Source organism: Lampetra planeri, chromosome 19, assembly GCF_965212315.1.
Source record: "Lampetra planeri chromosome 19, kcLamPlan1.2.h2, whole genome shotgun sequence".
In the NCBI taxonomy this organism is placed as follows: Eukaryota; Metazoa; Chordata; class Hyperoartia; order Petromyzontiformes; family Petromyzontidae; genus Lampetra; species Lampetra planeri.
Genome location: NC_136125.1, coordinates 9,657,144 through 9,678,823, shown reverse-complemented (window position 1 = coordinate 9,678,823; position 21,680 = coordinate 9,657,144). Strand labels below are relative to the sequence as shown.

General features: G+C 43.5%; 1 protein-coding gene across 2 annotated transcripts in view; it reads right to left on the bottom strand.

The window, feature by feature from the left end:
• Positions 1-680: 680 nt before the first annotated feature.
• Positions 681-21,680, bottom strand: part of LOC144724084 (uncharacterized) — a 73,833-nt gene continuing 52,833 nt past the window's right edge. Inside the window, exon 12 of one of the 2 annotated variants that reach the window (XM_078602949.1) lies at positions 681-2,338. The gene's annotated coding sequence lies outside the window, so the exon portion shown is untranslated. Of the gene's footprint in view, positions 2,339-20,090; positions 20,770-21,680 lie in introns of those variants that run through there. The other variant, XM_078602950.1, reaches the window with a different exon arrangement.

The following is a 21,680-nucleotide window of genomic DNA, read 5'->3' as shown; positions in this document are numbered from 1 at the left end:
GGCAGGCGCTCGGATGTGTTAAATTCCTTGGCTAGCACTCTATCACGTATGTAGGTCTTTAGGTAGACACTGGCACCGAGGAATCTACTCAGAACTCTGAGCTCTGACGTTGCCACTCAGTTTGCGTAATTTAAGCGTGGCATTTCTTGGAATCAAAGCAGAGGTCATAAAGCTCAGAGACTCCCGAAGTCATCAGAGTGTTTGCTGTTGCTAAATCTCGCATGTGGGAATTTTATGTGAATTTAAAAAGTTACAAGTTAAGCGAAGAGGCAAGATGTTGTGTTAGGTGCTGCCTTCTCGCCGTCCAGTGTGTTGTCGGGATGTGACACGTCTTGTTTGGTACGATGTCCAACTTCTTGATTCTTTCGGTAAAGTCACGTAGAAGGGAAATAATAAAATAATAAAAATAAAACATAATAAAATGAATCCCTGCAGTCACGAAAGCTTTAAATCGAAACGATGTCCAACGTTTCACTCCACGTTGCGGGTGCTTTTTTAGTTCCATCATGAACATTGGAAGTAAAATACAGCACAACCGCGAAAACCTACACAGTGTTAGAACCTGCCTTATTGCATTGTATGGAAGTTTATGTATTTTTATTATTATTATTATACATTATAAAAAATATATTAAGTTGTCAGAAGAGAATCGCATTCACATCAGACCAAAAATAACCAAAGTTGTTCAAATGCTTTATTTCATGCCGACATTGTATTATAAACAAGTAGCCAAAGTACGACCGTGGAATTCATAATAATTGCAAAGAGCACACACGTGAATGTCACAGTGAATAATTTCGCTGCGATAAACATTTTCATGGAAACCTCGATTGCTTTTTTCACGGATGACTACTGGGCATCTGTGAAAAAGAGCGTCATAGTTCATCGCGTTCCTGCAGTATAAATAGACATTCTGATTCTGCTTCCAGTTGCCAATGTTTGGCAATTAAGTGATATAAATGCACCAGTCCCCAAATTTGCTTTTTTGGGATGTTTAATATTCACGACAAAGTTGCATAAAGGGAAAGAAACATATTTAAAACATGAACTAAAACGTTAACTACAAACACTGGCTGCTGTTACTAACCAAACGTTGGCTGTTTAAGGAACACAACTATTATCAATCAAAACGAAGTCAAAGTCATTTCTTTATTTAATGAGTTCTCATGTCCTATTTTTCGATTTAAAGCTTTCGTGACTGCAGGGATTCATCTTCTTGGTTCTTTCGGTAAAGTCACGTAGAATGGAAATAATAAAATAATAAAAATTACAGACTGTCTCCTCGACAGACCTGCTCTCCACCTGAGGACGGCTGCTTGCGTTGTGGCCGAAACTGTCGTGAGAATTATTTTATTATGTTTTATTTTTATTATTTTATTATTTCCATTCTACGTGACTTTACCGAAAGAACCAAAAAGATGATTCTCATGTCCTGTCTTAGAGCTCCGAGCCAGCAGTGGAAACTCTACATTCCCATGGCAGGGGCCGAGTTCATTCATAGGACGACCACTGACGATTTCCCCACAACATGGCACCAGCTTTATGATGAGCCGAATCAACTCCCCCAAACCCAGGATTTGAACTCGCTTGCAAGCCACTCGCTCTACCCATAAGCCACCTGGTCTGAGTTTTTGAAAACTCAAATGAAGTTTCAATAAACTCATTGGACAATATATATTCCCTCGCTCATGAAGATTAATTGTTGCATTCATCGTTTGCACACTGATTCATTTAGTAGCAGATCACTGAAGCGACTAAAGCATATAAAAGAGAAATTGACACCAACTATATAAAATGGCGTATTGGAGACTATATGAGATTATAATTTAAGTATTTGTTTGTGTGTGTACATCTCTATGAACATTTTCAAAGAACCTTCAATAAAAAAAAACCTCTGGTGGAAGTGCGTGTATGAAGAGTATTAACACGTAGGCTTTCGCGACCAATATTATTCATAATAAAGGATTTTGGGTTAGATTGCGTAAATACTCAAATTGTAAATGTTGTGAGTTTACTCTCCAACACACCGGTGGGCTAAAGTAGTAACTAATTGGCGCGTTGTTTCCGTGACGAACCTTACTGGCTGTATCGGGTGGTGGAGGGTTACGACACATTTATACTCACGTGATCTAACCCAAACACCGTTATTATGAATGAAGAGTATTAATCGATAAAAAAATCAATCAGATCTTAAAATGAATTGCGTAGTTTCCCAGCAAAAAAGTATGATGTATGTACACATTTTGTTGCAAAGAGATCTTTGAAAATAGTTTTAAGAAAGTAAAGACTGGACTCCTTTCTTCATTCCATTTTCTTACTCGAAAATGTTTTTTGTGTCCTGGGAAAAAAACAACAAACAAACAATCATCAAAACACACGCAAAAAAATCCACAATTACAGTACGCACGGTTCATCAAATGTTTAACATTGTATAGTACTTGAAACACAGAAATAATGTTATATTGTGATAATCAAAACATGTATTTACAAATTTGTCTCAATCTACCGCTGAACGAAGGCCTCCTCATGCTACGTCAGTCATGAGCGTTGTTTGACCACACTTCAAATGTGCTCTTGAGTGCAGTTTCGTGAAGGCTCCAGGACTGGTGTAGATATCACGTGGTACTGACGTTAGCCACGGTCAGGATTCAAACCCACGTGCCCAGGTTCATAACGTAGTGCACAAATTGCCGTGCTAATGCTCCCCCGGGTAGACTTCAACAATCACGTCTTAATTTTGGAGCTTTCGTGACTGCAGGAATTATTCTTTGGTTCTTTCGGTTAAGTTACGTCTAAAGAAAAAATAATAAATGAAATAATAGCATATTATGACGTTTCGATTGCAACACAAGCAATCATCATCAGGCATAAAATAATTAGCAACAAAAATCTAACTAGAAAACTATAGACAGACATTCAAGCAGACATACATCACAAGGACACACAGAGAGAGGACACATATCGGCACAAAGAGAGAGGTCGTTTCTGTGACGTCTGGGAAGCTGCCATGGTGTAAGATTACACTGGACTTACAACCCAGAGAGGTTTCAAGATCAGCACTTGCCCACCGAGCGGTATAAATGGCTACACCGCAGTTCGTCGATTGCCAGATGGTGTGTGGTGGGGTAAAGTGTGAGTACGCCCACCTATTTCGAAGTCGCTTGGCCAGCGGGTAAGAGTGGGGTCAAAATGCCCCCTGGAGCTCCAACGAGCGGAGGCCCTTTCTTGCGCGAGCAGTTGCGTGAGCAAGCAAATGCCGCCGTGGCTGCACCTTTGCCTTGATTTAATAACTTATCCTAGCGCTGGAATCATTCACTCGAGGAACTATGAAGTGCATCGGACAAAGGGCCGGCACTGTCACAGACAGAAATGTGCGGTGCGCTGCGAGCATTACCGCTCTGCGCCGTGTTACCGCCGGCTGTGTTTTGACACATGTCGGCACATTTTTCAAATGTTGTACATTTCTGACAGGACCATTGGGGTTCACGCTTTATTATTTTTATTTCCTCCTGCCGCACTGCAGACTGGAGGAGTCGCACCCCCCCCACCACCTCTCCCCCTCCCACCATCCCCCCGCGTGATATTTTTCCAATATCGTCACCTTTTCCACGCACGACACCTCAATAACCCCCAGCAGAGGATTTTTTTGTCTCGCCTCGCTGTAATCTTTACATCAATGGGTAGCATTACGTGTGACGGACCACCGCTAGCTGAAAAGCATTTTTGTTATTTTCCTACATCATCGCCATGTCTGCCCAATGATGTAATTCCCCTTACAGGAATTTCGCAGATCGCTGCTGGTTTACATTGATCGCAATGTTGAAATGACCGCCTGTACTGCACCTCTCCCAGTTATGATTTTGACCTCGGTGACCTCGGCGACCTCTCGCCACTGAGGTTTATTCTTTATGAAATGCAACGTCGGGTTTTCGGAAGGTCCTTTAAGCAAAACATCCAGTAATTCCTGCACGGGCCAAATGAAAATCCACAACCGCGGCGAGGACGGCTCGGACGTGTGGCTCAGAAGATAACACAGGAGGATGAGTCACTTGTCTGAGGCCGAATTCTTCAATCTGCACGTCGGCTCAGGCAACAGGTTTCATCGAGTGTTGAATTTAGATTACGCAACAACAAAAAACCCACGTGGAACCCAGTTGCACACCTGATATTGCCCTGCACGCCTGAGCGTTCGTGCAGGGTATTTATTGAAACATTAAATTTAGAGACACGAGCAGCTATTCAAGGCTCGCACGCCCATCACTCCTCCGCAAATTGCGAAAAGCACCAGACCATACTACGTGAAGAGTGATTAAAACTTTTGGACAGTGAGATATTGTTTCACGCATCCGATTGTTACAGGCACGCGTTTATCAATGCAGTCACGCTGACTGCGTTTTATCGGTTAGTACGCAATAACGGATCTTCACCCTGACATTAGTTTAGGTATGATATTTTTTTTTGGAATACTGTCTTCTCTAAATAGCCTCACTCCCGCTCCTAATTCCGTGTGCGTTACACTACACGCACGTGCCATGCAACGTGCCACTCTATTCCGTGAGAAGTTTCGGTTTTGCGTTCGTGCCATTTTTGCCACGTGCTGAGGCCGCCTCAATGTTTTGTGTCTCACTGACAAGGTCTCAACCCCGAGAATGGAGAGAAAGAGAGAGCGAGAGAGCTGTGCATGCAATTCACGTGCCAGAGGCGAGCACGCCAAGCAAGCCGGGTGTCCAGGTCTCACTCCTGGTCTCCGCATGTACAAAAGAACGGGAATAATTGCGCTGTCAAGGCCCCTGCTTTCAGGGTTTTTATGCCATCACCTCCGCCAACAGCCACAACGGTGGATGCAGCAGGGCAGGAGGCAATTGTGTTCTGCGCGCTTAAGAAACTGGCCTCAGCAGTTCGCCAGATGTGTTCAACACAATCTGCTTGTCATGCTGTGGCATCTAAATGTTGTATGACGAGCATACGACTTTCAAATAAAAGTGTGGATTTAAATGTGCCTATATTGTCAATAGCTTTTGGGTAAAAGTATAGAATGTAATTAAAAACGTTCCTCAGGAAATACAAATATGTATTTGGTTCTTTCGGTTAAGTCACGTCTAAAGATAAAATAATAAATTAAATTAAATAATAGAATACGACGTTTCGATTGCAACACAAGCAATCATCATCAGGTATAATGAAATAGCGACATAATATCTAACCAGAAATATTAGATATTATGTCGCTATTTCATTATACCTGATGATGATTGCTTGTGTTGCAATCGAAACGTCGTATTCTATTATTTAATTTAATGTATTATTTTATCTTTAGACGTGACTTAACCGAAAGAACCAAATAATAATTCCTGCAGTCACGAAAGTTCTAAAATTAAGATACAAATATGTAATAACGAATAATGCTGTAACCATCCTTTTTTCACTACGGAGTTCCAGTTCTTACTGACAAGGGATAATCGACCTTTATTGAGTTTTAATATAATCAATAATGACCAGTCAACATGATGTTTATTTTAAGAAAAGTAGGCTAGGACAGCGAAATTGCCTCACTCGATTCGAATTCTATCCCGTTCTTACATGCATACATACATTTAAAAAAAGCCCACATTAAGCACATAACATGGGCATCGTTACCTCCGATCGTCACGGTTGGCTACGTACGGTGCGAAAGAAATTCAACTAACGTATTTCCGTATACCTCGCTCGAAAGAATGTTGGCCGGTGTTCAACACTCGCGATGGAGTGACAGCCGTAAGAGGCACCATGCCCAGGAGTGCTTTTACACCGCCGATATGGAGAGATGAGATCGGCTCATGTGCAAGAGCTAGATGGATTGTTGCTTTCGGACACCATGAAAGATACGATGGCACATCATCTCGTTTGATAGATCACGGCCGTCGATGACAATGGTGATTGATCATGATAATACAACTAATTTACATTTCTAACGCGCATTTCATCCGTAGATCTCAATGTGTCATGTGTGAAAAGTAGAAAATATAGAGAACCAGGGTTAATGACCAGAACTGAGGGGTTAAGGCTAATTTAAAGAGGAACAAACATGATCCCTGCCATGACAACGTGGAATTTCGAGATGAGTGTCCCCCAATTCTCATTCGTGAGTGCCACTCCAATGCTCGTTTTAATATGGGACCCTACTTTTGCATAAATAGCATTGCTATCTGAGCAGCAGGACTGGCACAGGCCAGTTTGGTTTGCTTTGCCAACCACTAATCCAAGGTCATGCGAATAGAATTCCCTTGAAGTTCCCAAAATGCCACAGAGATATATCAATTCATGGGAATGGTTTCCAAGGCATGCATGTTTCCAACTAACACGTTTGTGATCAACGCAATACCAACACTACTTTTAAAAATTAAAGAAAGCTCGCCATTGACAATCCGATACATCATTCAAATATCGGCAGTGATCCGCACTAAAAAAAAAAGATTTATTCGGTTTCAGTAAAATTGTATGAATCACGGGCAATTGTGTATATATACGTACACATCTATTGTTAATTGCGGTGAGCAGTGGCACAGTGGTTAGCACACTCCGCTATGAGCACGGTAACTTCAGTTCAATTCCCAGGCACAGCTGACATCAGTGGTAATATCTGCACCAGTGCTGAGTGCCTCCTTCGCCAAGCGACACTTGACCAGCACGGTGTCGTTATTTAAATGCAGACCGCCGAAAGTTCAATTTCAAGTTCATTTATTAGGTATAGCCCTGTGAGCCATTCGGCTCTTGAATCGGGAGCAACCGCAACAAACCAAAACATGAACATAAAAGATCTTAAAGTGAATATGTGACTAAGTGCAAACAGAAAATCCAAGAAAGACAGCAAAACATTGCAGAAAAAAAATCACCGTACACCAACGCTGTGTGCAAAAATCCCAGTGGGATGCAAGTCAAACAACCAACAACAACAACAACCACAAGACAACTTAGATTAAGACTGTCATCCAGAAGTGCATTGACAAAGGGCCGTAGATTGTGACTGCATTTGGTGAGATGTGTCAATATTATCTTCTGATTGTAACATTTTTTTGGCTGAAAATGAGACCACGTTTAAATTGATTAAGCAATCCCATTAAATGTAACGATATTGAACCACAATAAACATTTACTATCTGTACCAGCCTGAAAGATTGAGCTCAATTTAATGGCGTGTTTGACTTTTGGCTGAAGCTGAATTAAACACACAAAGTACCAATGCCATTAGAAAGTAAAAGTGAAAATATGCAGACTTTAAACTGTCACTGCTGCAATGGGAGTAACGGGTTTAACACAACTCAGACATACCGAATACCAAGGGAGAGAGGTTTAGCCTAATCTCAGTGTCTGCTTCTTTTTTTACGAGATAATTGTCCTTTCAGAAAATATTCCCCCAACCATACTTGCTATTTCACAAACTGATAAAAACAAAATGTACGGCACATATCCATCCAGACAAACCATTTTACTGATGCATGTGAATCCTCTCATTGCGTTTCAAAGCAGCGGGTATATTTTGAAAAAATATATATATAATAACGTCAACATCCTTTCGTTTAACCATTTATTCCATTAACAATGGTGCATAGGCACAAATAACAAACATCATAGAGATGTCACGAAGAAGGTCTCTAGCTTGAAATGTCCCAAATTATACATAGAGTACGTAATTTTTCCTTTTAGGGCAAATGTATGGAATTTTTACGCCGTTTAACCAAACAAGCTATTTTCTGTATACTTTGTGGATGTGCAATAACTTTATTTGTTTAAAGTAAGGCTCTTAATTTCTGGTGCACATGCCTCTACGTTCAGCAGCCACATGTCCTCACGTGACAATGCACAGCACACAGAGCCTGAGAGTTGAGAGGGGGGGGGGCCCAGACCACCTGTGCAGTCAAAATTCTTACTTTCACGTGAATTAATGTCCATGGTTAAATATCATTCTCTAAAATACAGAGCGAGGTTAGGCCATATGTGATTTACTGGTACTGGTCAATATAAAATACAGTACAGGGTCAAGTAATTACTTATATTTTGCTGTCTGTGCACCAAAAAAATCACTTGGATTATTAAACTTTGACTGAAATTATATATTTTAAAAAATACATATGTTGTGCCTTTGTTCAATATGACATCTAGCCAATGTGATAGTCTGCCGACTTTATGCTTGCATAACTGGCCTTCAACAACATGCTTGCATTGTAGATTTTTTTTCTCACGTTAATGCATGAAGTCAACTGAAAGAGATACATCTTTTCGATTTAAAGCTTTCGTGACTGCAGGGATTCATCTTCTTGGTTCTTGCGGTAAAGTCACGTAGAAGGAAAATAATAAAATAATAAAAATAAAACATAATAAAATAATTCTCGACAGACCTGTTCTCCACCTGAAGACGGCTGCTTGCGTTGTGGCCGAAACGTCGTGAGAATTATTTTATTATGTTTTATTATTATTTTATTATTTTCCTTCGACGTGACTTTACCGAAAGAACCAAGAAGAGTTACATCTTGTTAAAATGAGCATTGAAGCGGTGCTCATCTATCTTGTAACATCCACATACCTCTGGTAGGGATGAGTCTATCTTCTCCTATTTTGATTTACATAGCGCCTAAAGTAAGGCGCAAAACAAATCGCGATTTTTACAGCAGAAATGTGACGAGTTGAGTAAAAGGGCGGCAGTGCACGAATATGTCGACGATGATGATGTGCGAAATAAACGATGATGAAAGTGTCGACGAGCACGAGCGGTTAATGATGAGGGTGATGAATGGGCAAGGAATTTGGAAAAGGGGGTGATGGTGTTGGTGATGGAGAAGGGAAGGCAGGGTGGAAGAGGAGTTTGAGTAAGAGTGAGAAATGAGTGATTTTTCATGGTAAGAACCACTGTTGACTTCCCTACAAAGTGGTACTCGTTTTATCGACCCCAGAGAATGGGATTAGCTCAACTCCCCAGCCATGATTTTAACTCGCAACCTAACGATTGGAAGCCACTCGCTGACTCTACCGCTCCCACGCTGACCATTTACGCTCCGTGGACTCCGCGCTACTCTCCACGACAATCTCAAAGAGGCTGGGTGATCGTGCGTGCTACTGCTATGCACAAACACTGTGGAATGCTGCTTTTCCTATCTAAGTCAAGAATTGTGAGCGTTTTGATTTAAAGCTTTCGTGACTGCAGGGATTCATATTCTTGGTTCTTTCGGTAAAGTCACGTAGAAGGGAAATAATAAAATAATAAAAATAGAAAACAATAAAAAATTTTCACGACGTTTCGACTGCAACACAAGCAATCGTCATCAGGTGTGAAATCCACAGCAATTTTCTTGCTGTGGATTTTATTGCTGTGGATTTCACACCTGATGATGATTGCTTGTGTTGCAGTCGAAACGTCGTGAGAATTTTTATTGTTTTATATTTTTATTATTTATATTATTTCCCTTCTACGTGACTTTACCGAAAGAACCAAGAATATTATTGTGACCGTGTTAGAGCATTTAAATCTAGTTTGAAAACCTAGTGTCATTCATTCTTTTTTTTGTACATTGATTGGATTTTACCCATATTACGAGTGTAATTATTATCATTAACTTTTATCATAGTTCTTCATTGTAGCTGTGTTGTGAAGGTGATTATTGTTGCTATTTTTATTTAGTTTAGAATCGAATTCATAGTTGGGAGTGTAGTTCTATTTGGACGACGTCTTGACATTTTGTTATTAAAGTCGCTTTTTAAAATTAAGATTAGCATCATCATTACCCATGCCATGTCATAGAGTGCAAACAATATCCACGCACCTTTAGCCCTGAATATAAAGGGAGCGAGAATGTGGGCTCGGAGTATGGGGAGCGGTAGTGCAGTGGTCAGGACAGTGCACGATGAACCCATTGCACCTAAGTTAAATCCCTGTCTGCGGCTATAACATCCGTTGTGAGAGGTCTTCTGACTCTTACAAAGGGATGAAGGACAATTTGTTAACTGTTACAAGTGAAATGCATTGAGATGTACTTTAAAGTAATAAAAAAAATCATTCAAAGTGTTCCGCTAAACCTCTTAGTATCATGCCACAGGTTTTATTTCGTTGAAATTCTACGTGTAATAATTATTTACGTGCAAATTCTACAGCCAGTGTTCTACTTGAACAAACTTACCGATCACGACCGCAGCGAGCAAATAGCCGGCATTAGAACACTTAAAGTGGGGGAAATGGAAAAGTTGATATTTTAAACTCTTAAAAAGTATTATTTTCCCTCTAACCTTCAAACACCACCGCCTCGACCACTTAAAAAAAAAATCCTCCATCAAACTGGAGTGAGGAAAATCTCGCGTGTAACCTGCAGCTCCAAGAACAGTGGCTCGTGACAGCTTCGAATGAAAGACAAACACCGCGAGTGAATTATTGTCCCATTCTCGTGCCGTGACAGTTCAGGACAAAGAGGAATCTCATTGCATACTCGTTGGCCCGTAATTGCAAAGTTTAACTCTTCAGCTTTAAGTCACTGGCCGTGTTCACCTGTGTAAACAGTGCCATTTGGCAGCACTGCTAAGGAATTAAAATAGCATTGAAATTGTAACCACCCCTTTCGCCTCCTAACTGTATTTCCATTTGCACGTCGGAAAACGAAAATACTGCAGATTATTTTTAAATAACAAAACTTTTTCTTAATATATTTACGAGTTTTAAAGAGAACTGTTAAATATATAGAATATAAAACGCACATGCTACACAATTGCATTTCGTTCTTGTTTCACACTGTGAGCAGTTTTACTCTGTTAGGTAGCCTGTATCGGATTTAGTACGCTAACTCACATGTCTATTATAAGATCGTAGCAGCTGGCGCTGATACATCGGGAGGCCCTACAAAGTCTCGGTAGGTTTTGATGCACTTAGGCGATAACAGAGAGCCAACGATTCAGCGGGCATATCTTTGCCAGTGCCACCAAAGTGATGCAAATGCCTTCCAACGCCAACATCCCTCCCAGCGTTCTACTTTGAGTACAAGAGGGCTACTTAAAACCGAGGCCTCGCAAGGCTCTGCGCGAGAAATAGATTCAACTGACGAGGCGCAGGGTTTTGTGAGGGCATTCACAGCTCAACATCAAATATGAGCAAAACGTCTGGGAAAAAAAACACATTGGCAGAATTGTCCATCAACAAATACTGCCTTAGAAGTGGAATAATGCGATATTGGATAATGTTCTTTCGCGAGGGTTCTACTCATTCTGATCAGAGAGATTAGAGAGGATTATGAGTCATATTATTTCGCAAGGCGGCTATTAATCGTTAATTTACTCGCTGAAACAATGCGAGAACGAAAGTCCCGAGACAACAGGTTCGCTGCACTTGCGAGCACATGTTGTGACTTGAACATTAGGCATTGTTGTTTTTATTTGGGAGGGGGCGAAAACGCATCATTGTTGCACAAAGCATCCCCTCGATATTACAAACGCCTCAACACGTGATCCTAAGATTGAGGCGCAATGCCTGGGGCACATTGTGACAAATTGCGCACGCTAATTGAACACGTGCCACACAAGTTGCAAACAGCAGCACTAACAGGTACCCCCCCCCCCCGTCCCAACCATGTGTGCTCTGTGGAGGCGGTGGGAATAAGGGAGAGACAGCTTAACGTTTCTAATGAGGACAAAGTGCTCCCATCTCTAACAACAGAAGGCCACAGTCGATGTATGTGCCATCATGGGAGGTCCTGTACTGGGGTTGGTGTGCGTGGTCCCGCAGGTAAAAGGCTTCGAACGACCTCCCCCGGGCGTTTCCTCGCCCCGTGTGTCACCCTCACCGTGCGATCGGTATGGATTTAAAACTCTTAGTTCTTTCTGTAAAGTCACGTAGGTAAAAAAATGAAATTAAAATTAATAAAAAATAAAATAATAAAATCACGACGTTTCGGAGGCAACACAAGTCTCCGAAACGTCGTGATTTTATTATTTTATTTTTATTAATTTTAATTTCATTTTTTAACTACGTGACTTTACCGAAAGAACTAAGAGTATGAATCCTTGCAGTCACAAAAGCTTCAAATCTAGAATGGATTTAAAACGCCCACCCCTGCCAGCTCTACACAAAGCGTCAGCTGCGCATTCAGCCCAAAGACGCAATCAAGCGGTGGAGCGGAATACGTGGAATTTTCAACAACAACAACAAAAATCCTTCGCACGCCACACCTTGGTGGTGGGTTTTTTTGGCGAACAAGCGGTGGTGTTGTCGCGGTGGGGACACGGGGTTGGGTGTGACGCTTTGCGGCGAAGGGCGTCAATGGAAACAATGCTCTCCTCCAAAAGCGTTCGGAGGGGCACCTCCACCCCCCCCACTCCGCTTCTGTTGCTAAATGAAGCGGCTCCCAAGCAACTGGGACAAACTGCATCGCAACCAGCCGAGGTGTGTGTCAAGCCGCTAGGAAGGCCACCCCCCTTCCGTGTCGCAACCGTAAACAAAACAGCAAAAAAGGGCCAGGTGACGCTTTCAGACTCTCAACATTGCCCCAGTGACATTTTTTTTCTCTTCTATTAAATAAGCATAAGCACGTGAATCATGAGCGCGTGTGTCACGGGGAAAGCTGTGTTCGTGTGTGCGTGCGTGCCCATCGCTATGGGGGAGCGGTGGCTTAGCAGTTAGCGCACTGCGCTACGAACCCGGCGAGCCGAGTTCGAGTCTGGCTCACGGCGAACACTCGTGACGATTATTATCTGAGTCGGTCTTGGGCCTCTTCCCCCCCCCCCCCCCAGGTCAACCTGGTTCCGTGTGTTAAACATCGCCACTGGGGAGACAAAGGCGGCCGGGCGTCGTGTTGGCCACCCACCCCCTCGTGTGCCGTGCCGGCCTTCATAGGCTGCTGCTCGCTGACAGCACTTGCCCCAACATTCTTTTTAAGGCTATACGGGGGATCTTTGTCTTTGTCAATGTTGGGCCACGCACGTGCAACACAGCAAAGGCATTTTTACTGTACAGAGTCTGAAAATGTCAAAGTGCTTTTAAATGCGTCATTAGAATGGTGCCAGAGAGGCTAGATTAACATCGTTCCCCACGCATTAATCCGCACGGGTAAAAGTTACCGCTAGTTATTTATTAATATGTCGTTTTGTTGCGTGCGCAGGAGGATTTTAAAGAGGAGGCGCCGTGAAGAGGAATTAAATGAGTGGAATCCGTTCATCATTAGCAGCTTGCCTTTACATTGGAATAACACACGCAAATAAATAAATAATTGAGCACCCCCTTTATTCTATTTTACTGCAGGCAAGCAGTCGCAGCGTGGCCACTACAGCATGGCTACAGCACACGTTTGCAATTTGCGTGCATGCACAATGAACAAATGCAAAAACTTTTTTAACACATTCCTGCGGAGGGAGCTGGTAGGAACGTTGGGTTGCTCGGTCAATGACCAGGGTCAACGGCGGCGTGGTGTATTCCGCAAATATGGCCGATTGTGAGGGCGGGCACAAGCCGGCGTGAGTAGGTTAAACGTTGAGTTTTATAAGGGCACCACGGGGTGACCAGCCCCTCCCCACCCAGCCCCACCCCTCCCACCCCCCACCCAGCCCCACGCTCCCCACCCAGTCCCTCCCCACCCTCCCCACCCAGCCCCTCACCACCCAGCCCCTCCCCACCCTCCCCACCCAGCCCCTCCCCACCCTCCCCACCCAGCCCCTCCCCACCCAGCACCTCCCCACCTTCCCCTCTCCACCAAGCCCCACCCCTCCAATTTTTGGATGCACGACGGACGGACACAATAATCCCCCTGTGGGCTGGTGTAACCAGGAGGTTCCTACCAGTAAAATGTTTTAATTTAAGCCCACTTATTTTGTAATAATACAATTAAAAATGTGATACTACGTTGACAGTCGTGCATAGGTACAAATAACACAAACTCAACACACGCGTCGGGCCATGGATCCTCATCGCAGCACAGCGAACGCATTCCTGTGCTATGAACGCCCCTCTCTGGGGCTATTGAAGTAGGGTCATTGCCCGAGACGTCGCCTATTGTAGATTTTGATTTCGTTCGCCACGGGGCGTCCGAGTTATTGGCGAGTCTCTTGAGATTCGGTTTTCCTTTGTGCAATAATTGTTTCCCAACTCTCCCTTCATGGAAAAGGCATCACCTTGAGTGGCTTAGGCTTTGCAACGATCCCGTCGCGAGCAGCCTGTGCCTTGTCAGCCCTTTTGCAACCCCCTGGCTCTGGCAAACTCCACCATGGCAACAACCCTGGCGCTGCGGGCAATGGCAGGTCTCTCGACACGCCTCCAGGGAGCTGCAGCTCGAGGGCAGATGGGAAGCGTCCTGTTGAATGTGCCCTTGGGGAGGACCGGCTTCCCGTGGAAGGTATCCGCGGTCACAACGGACACACAGTGGAAGCATTTCCATGTACGAACTTAAGTAATTAGGATGAGAGGGGGGGGGGGGTTTGTAAAAAAAAAAAACATGCCAAACAAACCCCTGCCCTCGATGAAAGCTGGCATGAAGTTGAAATAGATCTCATGCGTAATTTGTATTTTTCTTTTAAGTTAAAGGTGCAGCCCTGCAATTGCCTTCACTTGAGAGTGCTCCATGTAAAAGCCCCTCTCGAGGCTATTTTTGGCCTCGATGTTTCGCGCTGGCCAGATGTCTTGGAAGAGGTGGCAGTGCCCATTGGCTAATGGCAGTGGAGCCATTTAAGGAGCTTGCTCCAATGTTTCAACTGCCGTGCCGGAAGATTGAATCAAAGTCACACCATGGCAACAATCCAGTTTTATTTAAAGTGCTATACTGCTCGCTGGGTTTAAAATAAATTAGATGATTTGTTTGACTGCAATTCGTGATGCATTAGTGCTCTGCAAACTCTGAAATTAAATGTTCAGACATTTTTGAAATGGCTCTGAACATTTTCCGTTGCCTGCACAGTTCATAAAAAAAAAACATTTAATGTGAATTGAAACGGTAACCCGTTACGCTGTACCCCGCCCCTTGGCAGTATGGTTAATATACAGAAGTGGCGTCCCAAGGATTTCCCTCAATTTCTCCACAGAACAAAGAATTCAAAGAGAGGCCGACGTGAACACGGTGATACGTCGTGAACTTAAACAAATTAGATACCGGTCCTACTTTCATGAATGAAACAGATACTATAAATATCAGTGTGCCTTCGAGTGTGTTTTACGTTCATGGGCGGGGGAAAAAATAATCCATGAAAGAAATCATAAATCATTGATTTGCATTTAGCAGGAACGTAAAGATTGGCTGAGCATATCTGGTGCTGCAAGGCAAAAACTAAGGTTTAGTAAGCTTCACTGTGAGCTGCCAGTCTTAAAACCGGCTCCACCACAACTGAACCATCAGTTGCACAACTAAATCACTCTGGGAATATCACAGTACTGAATTGCCCCGCGACCGCTTTGTCCTCATCTCTGAGTAGTTGTGCAACACGGGCAGTAAGCAGAGTATTCAAAATTGTAACAACCAATTGCGGTTCGCATATGTGCACACGATGAAATATGCCCAATCACAAATCACCGAGCAGTCCGATGCTTCTAAATTCGCAGCTGCTCGAAGCTTGCTTGAAGTGGGCAACCACGTGTAATCGATTCGATTGCACCCAACCAAGTTACAACTTGCAGACCCGGCCCATGTTGGACATCTGTCAAAAAGAGCTTCATAGCTCATCGGATTCCTCCTCCTGCAGTCCAAATATTCTGATTCAGATCGCTCGGGGCCGGACCCGGCTTCATGAACCAAGCGTGAGAGAAAGCCATCAGCTCGGGGAGAGATGTTGGACTCTTTCCTTCCAGTCCACCTAAGCGTCTTTACAAAACGGCCCCAAAAACACCGTTGCCAGCACTCGGACGCTGCGCTACAATTGTGGCCAAAGTAAACGTGAATGTCAATTAACAAACAAGCCGAACGTACAATGAAAACGAGAACGAATTTTGACAATGAAGGAAAAAATTTGCATTCTACTTTAGCAAACGAATGAAAGATTTGGGTGGGGGGGGGGGCGGGTTAATGATGTCCACGCCTGTGCTCGGGGGAAAGTCACCGTGGCCTCGTGTTTGGCCCCAGCGAGTGCAAGGCCAGCCCCTGGGTTCATTTCCAAACACTAGCCAAACAAATCTCTCTCGCGTGACAAGTGATTGGGACTAATTATTTCCTCAACAGCACAAAATGCTGCTGAGAAGGTCAAGGACGTTAGCGTTTAACAGGTGCTCCAGAACACGGCCATTCAATGGGGGTTGTGGCTGCTTTGGCCGAGTGTGCCAAGTGGAGCGAGCAAGGGGCCCCCCTTGTCCACATAAGCAGTGCTCATGTGTTCAAAATTATTTCGTTTACTCAATAAATCAGTAAAGCAGAGGTAACCGGCTTAGCGTTGCCGTCAAGTTGTTTACTTATTCATCTCGGCAAAGCCTCACCGAGCCTGAAGACATTTCATAAAGGTGCCGTTTTGGTATGTTTAACCAATTCCGTGTAATGGGTGGTGGCATGCGAGGAAGAATCCGGAGTTCCCGGAGAAAACCCACCGTGCATACGAGGGGGTGACACACAACAAGCCCCACACAGCCAGGCGGAGGTGAAGCCAGTTGCTGCCACTGTGCATCTGTCTCTCGGCTGTCGTGAGAGGCGAGTTGTGATTGGAATATTCATCGTGCCTCTGTCGTCGAAGGTGCAAGAAGATCCTTTGCCGGTTACGTTCACAAGTGCAGGAAGCACAGCGCGCCGAATTGCTTACCCAGTGTAATTGAACATCTCTTGAGACTGACTCCCGGAACTTTGACAAACCTCATCTTCATTCCACCACGTAACTTTAAATTGCAACAAAAAAAACATTGTGTAACCTCCAAGATCCTGCCACTGGCTTAACCGTCTCAGTTCAGTGACAAGATCATTACTGTGCTAATGTGCAAACTAGGCTGGTGAGATATATTGCCTGAATCTATTTAAACACGATAAATGGATCTCTCAAACAAAGTGAAAAACTGTGAGCCCATTACTCGGAACAAGTTTCCATTCAACCCTTCAAATTAGGTTGAAGTGGAAAAGAACTGCCTTTAAATATATAATGTCTCAAAGTTGTTGCATATGAACGCAATAGCCATGCCTCATGGTACGCCTGTATAGCAGTACTGGCTGCTGGCTCATGCCACCTGACTCTTTGCACTCATTGCCCTGTGCTTTCTGCATGGGTCCCAGACACTTCAACCCTATCAGCAATCACTAAGAGAACATGGGTCAGGTCGCTGGAGGGAGAGGTCCCCCATTCACTGCCGGTGGCAATTAGAGAGCAGCGGATGTGTGCGTGGCCTGGGATTTGAAATAAGGCCGCTTGGGGCTAACACTGCAGTGCAATAGCCGCTGCATTGGCAATGTTGCTAAACCTGAGCCTCTTGAAGATAAATATTTGAATGTATTTACACAATAAAACAAAGATCCCCTGTGTAAGCCACACGGGCTGTTGGAGCAAGTCCTGGTGGCTACATCACCGAAGAAAGCTGCAATGGGGCACGCATTAGACGGTGGTGTGGCCGGGAAAAAAACATGACGCCTTTGTCTTTCCGGTGCTGATGTGTACACACTGCATCAGATTCCCACTTAAGGCTGAGTTGACCTAGGGGCGAATCCACAAATGTTGCATATATATTCGCCACTGATGTTGAGCGGGAATGAAACCCGGGTCGTAGCACAGTGCGCTACGAAACTACCACTCTCCAAAACCGCTTCATCATGAATATAAACATGCACACTGTGCGTTGACCCCATACTAAACCTATTTTTGTAAAATTGCAGTCCACAACATAACTTACGTTTGATTATTTTTCAAAGCGTGTACCACCAGCATGAGCTTAACAGCTTGCAAAGTAAAAAGAAAATACGGTGTCGAGAATGTTACCGTGTTACCGAAACTCATAGCTTTTACTGGCCGTGTTGTTACTGGAAACATGCCCAATGCCGTGAATATTCAGTCAAACACCTTCACTTTGCTGAATCAACAGGATTCTAATTTATTCCAGTCGACAAAAATAGTATTAGGACATCAACCATCCAGAAGGCCCTGAATCTTGCTGCGTTTTCTTAATGACCGTAATTCACGGTGAATGTGTAAATTAAAATGCAGGAAATTGCCCGCATCAATCACACAACGTCGAAATAATAAGTAATAATAAATTGTAAGTAAAACAATCATCGAAATGGAGAAATATGCTTTACAGCTGGTTAGGAGGGTCGTCTGTAAAATACGACTCAACGTGACGGACGGCACGTGACGACGGCACGTGTTGCAGTAACTGCTGCCCGCCCTGGCCACGTGGTTGTCACAAGGCCAAACCAGCCGGAGCAAGTGGTTCCCAAGGTACCCCATGGAATAGATTTCATGTCGAGTATGGTGACGGTTAATTTACCGCTAGAGTAAAACAAACAAGTAAAAAAAAAACATGATAATTTAAAAAGCGATGGAAAAATGTGTTCTCTCCGTACAGGACGCCGACCAAATATGGAATACATTTTGAAATTTCAAAGAGCTGCGTCTCATCTGAAGGCTCCCTTGACCGTACCGAGACAACATCTTTGGACACATGAAACAAAAAAATACTCTTTTTTCAAGTCAATGTTAACATCGTTGCCTGGAAATCTACTTCATCGAGACATTACGGATTTTTTTTTCTACATTTAATAATTGCAAATCGCCGACTAAAGTTGTTGCAGCTGTACTTGGTGGCATCTAAGATTGAGACCTTTCTTGATACTGTATTGAAGCGACATGCAATGCATCGAAATGCAGCGCTCGCTTGGATTTTATTTATCAAATTTTATTCAGCAGATTTTCACTCGAAAATTGTTGGCCCATCTGTGGCACATGTTAAAGCGTTACTTGGAAATGAGAGAAAAAAATGTCCCCAGGAACGTTTTCATCAGTGGAACACACTTCCAGTTGTAACATTAGCCAGCGCGTTACTCCGCAAACGATGACTTTGGCATTCATCCAGCCGTAAAGTTTGATACAACCGCATCACGTAACGAGCCTGCATCGGGCTATGCTACATTTAAATGTGCGAGCCAGAAAGATGTATGATGCTGCATCTTAAGGACTGGGGGTGGGGGGGGGATTAGTCTGATGACAGATTCCCACGATCAATGATTTTTCACGTTCCCCTGCAAACAGAGTCTTGACACCCAGTGGCTTATCGGCCGGCAGATCTTCCATCACTCCCTTTAATGCCGTGTTATTTAGTATCTGTTATCGGGCAAGTGGTGACAATGATCATATTTTTTTTTCTTCCCCCGGGAGATCTAATGCTCGTCTGCGTCCGCACACCTGCAGAATTGTTTTCCTTGTTACCTTATCGTCGGTGCCGAGTCATGAGCGAGAAACGTAAATCGTATCCAGGCGTTTCATGTAACAGATACCTGGAGACATCCATTTACTTTCAGTGTCAGGTTTGACTTTTTAACACGTAGGCTTTCGCGACCAATATTATTCATAATCAACGTTTTTAGGTTAGATCGCGTTATTTATAAATGTGTCGTAACCCTCCACCACCCGACACGGCCAATCAGCAAAAAAAGTGTCACGTTGACAAAAGACAAATAGTTCACTGCTTTAGCCCACCGGTGTGTTGAAGCGTGAAACCACAACATTTACAATTTTTGAGTACGACGTTTCGCTGGTAATTGCATCCAGCATCATCGGGCAATTCGCCAGGTTTGACTTTGACCTCGGACCGAATCATCCACAATGCGCCTCGCGCCGTCGTAGCACAGAAGATGAGCAGGCTTGAGCCTGGATTGTGCAAGGATGGGCGACCACCATGCATACCACAGGTATGAAAGGTGGTGTTGGCGGTAGAGGGCAGTGTACTCTCGCCTTCGCCAACTTGCACTGACCAGCGTGGTGAAGTAAGGTCAAATAAGCGTCACTGCGTGCACGTAAGTATGTTGAACTTCTTTCACACCGTACGTATCTAGCCGCGGTAATCGTAGGTGTGTGGGGGGGGGGAAGGACAACAAACTAAACACAAAAACGGTGCTAAAGAAATACGTTTAAAATCTAGATGTTTGCATAGCTTTGGGAGGCCCACACTCAACAAGCCCCTCAACAAATGGGTCGTACAAGTTTGTGCTGAAGCATTTGATTTTTATTTTTTACAAATATGTGTGCTGGATTAACGATTCTGCAATCCAAACAAATAACCGGCACATTTATTTGAGTAACAACAATGCATTGCTGTGTGATGATGCATCTGATAATTTGCCCATAAATTCTATTCAAGTTTGGGATATAGCTGTGAGAATTTGTTTTAACCTGCACGGAGAAAATACATCTTAAGCCACTATCCATCATTTCACTGTCACATTTTGTTCATCAATGCTTTTCATTCTTCTGTTTCTGGCTAACGTCAGAGAGAGCTAGGTGGCTTTTAACTCCTATTCTTGACCTATTTCTAGCAACTCACATTTTTCCCAAAACATCTTAAAAGTCAAGGAGGTTTAAAACAGCTCAAAACTACCCGCACTCACTCAAACAGTTTGCTGGTAAATGCTCACACTTGGGCACTGAGATCTCTAATGAAAGCAAGCACTAATTCATCAAAATTATAGCAAAAATATGTCAAAGCACACACGTACACACAAGCATGCAAAGGACCCCTTGTATGGTCATGCAAGTTGTTGAAGCGAGTGCTGTTAACGAGCTGCCATGAAGGATGACACGGCGCAGGAGGAAGGTGGTTGTGACCAGAACCACACACGTGCCACCTTCACCACGTGTGGCTGGGAATTGAAGTCGTGAATCACTGCGACACGGCCCCGCGTAGGAAGACAACGATCCCACGTAGAGTGTAGACACGCAGATCACCAAAGGGCAAACGACGTTTGAGGGAAAATGCGTCAGTGAGCGCCTATTAAGGCCAGCATGGTGTGCAAGCGAGATTTTAAAAACGTATCCGATGTTTCAAACTGCCACGCCTGGAGATTGGATGGTAACAGTGACCGGTATGAATAACCATTATACATTGATTCTAAATTTGAAGCTTTCGTGACTGCAAGGATTCATATTCTTAGATTTTTTTCGGTAAAATCACTTAGGTAAAAAAATAAAATTAATGAAAGCAGGAATTGTACTTCCTGTGATTTTTATTTTATTTTTATTTTACCATTATACATTGGCTGAACCCCAATGTGCAGTGTAATATAATGAATCGAATTGTATTCCTGCCCGTGTTTCACCCAATAAAATCTTATTTGGACCACCTGTCTCCTGGAAGAAGATCTAAAATAGGTTTATTGATCGTTACAGATCCCAGGAACTCCTCCAAATGCTTGCAGACTTTTGGCTGAAACGATGTAAAAACTCAGAACGTGTCTGCATGGAACTCACACATGCCGGCCGCAAATACAACCCATCCAAAACAGAATTTATATGGTAGGTTAAAAAAAAAATCTTGAAGGATGTTATTTCTAAAAGCATACTTGCCTGCATGGAAATATGCACTTGCAAGATATATACGTTAAATGCAAGAATATAAAATAAAAGACAGATGGCAGACTTCTTTTTTTTCCGCCCTCAGCACTACTGTGCACCGCAGAAGCAACCTTTGGGCTACGCTACTCAAGGTGTTGCTAACCGTATTAAATTAAATCTGAAATTCTGGATCTGAGAAGCAAGGAGGGATGCCGCTGTTTTTTTGCACTCTGTGACAAAGGG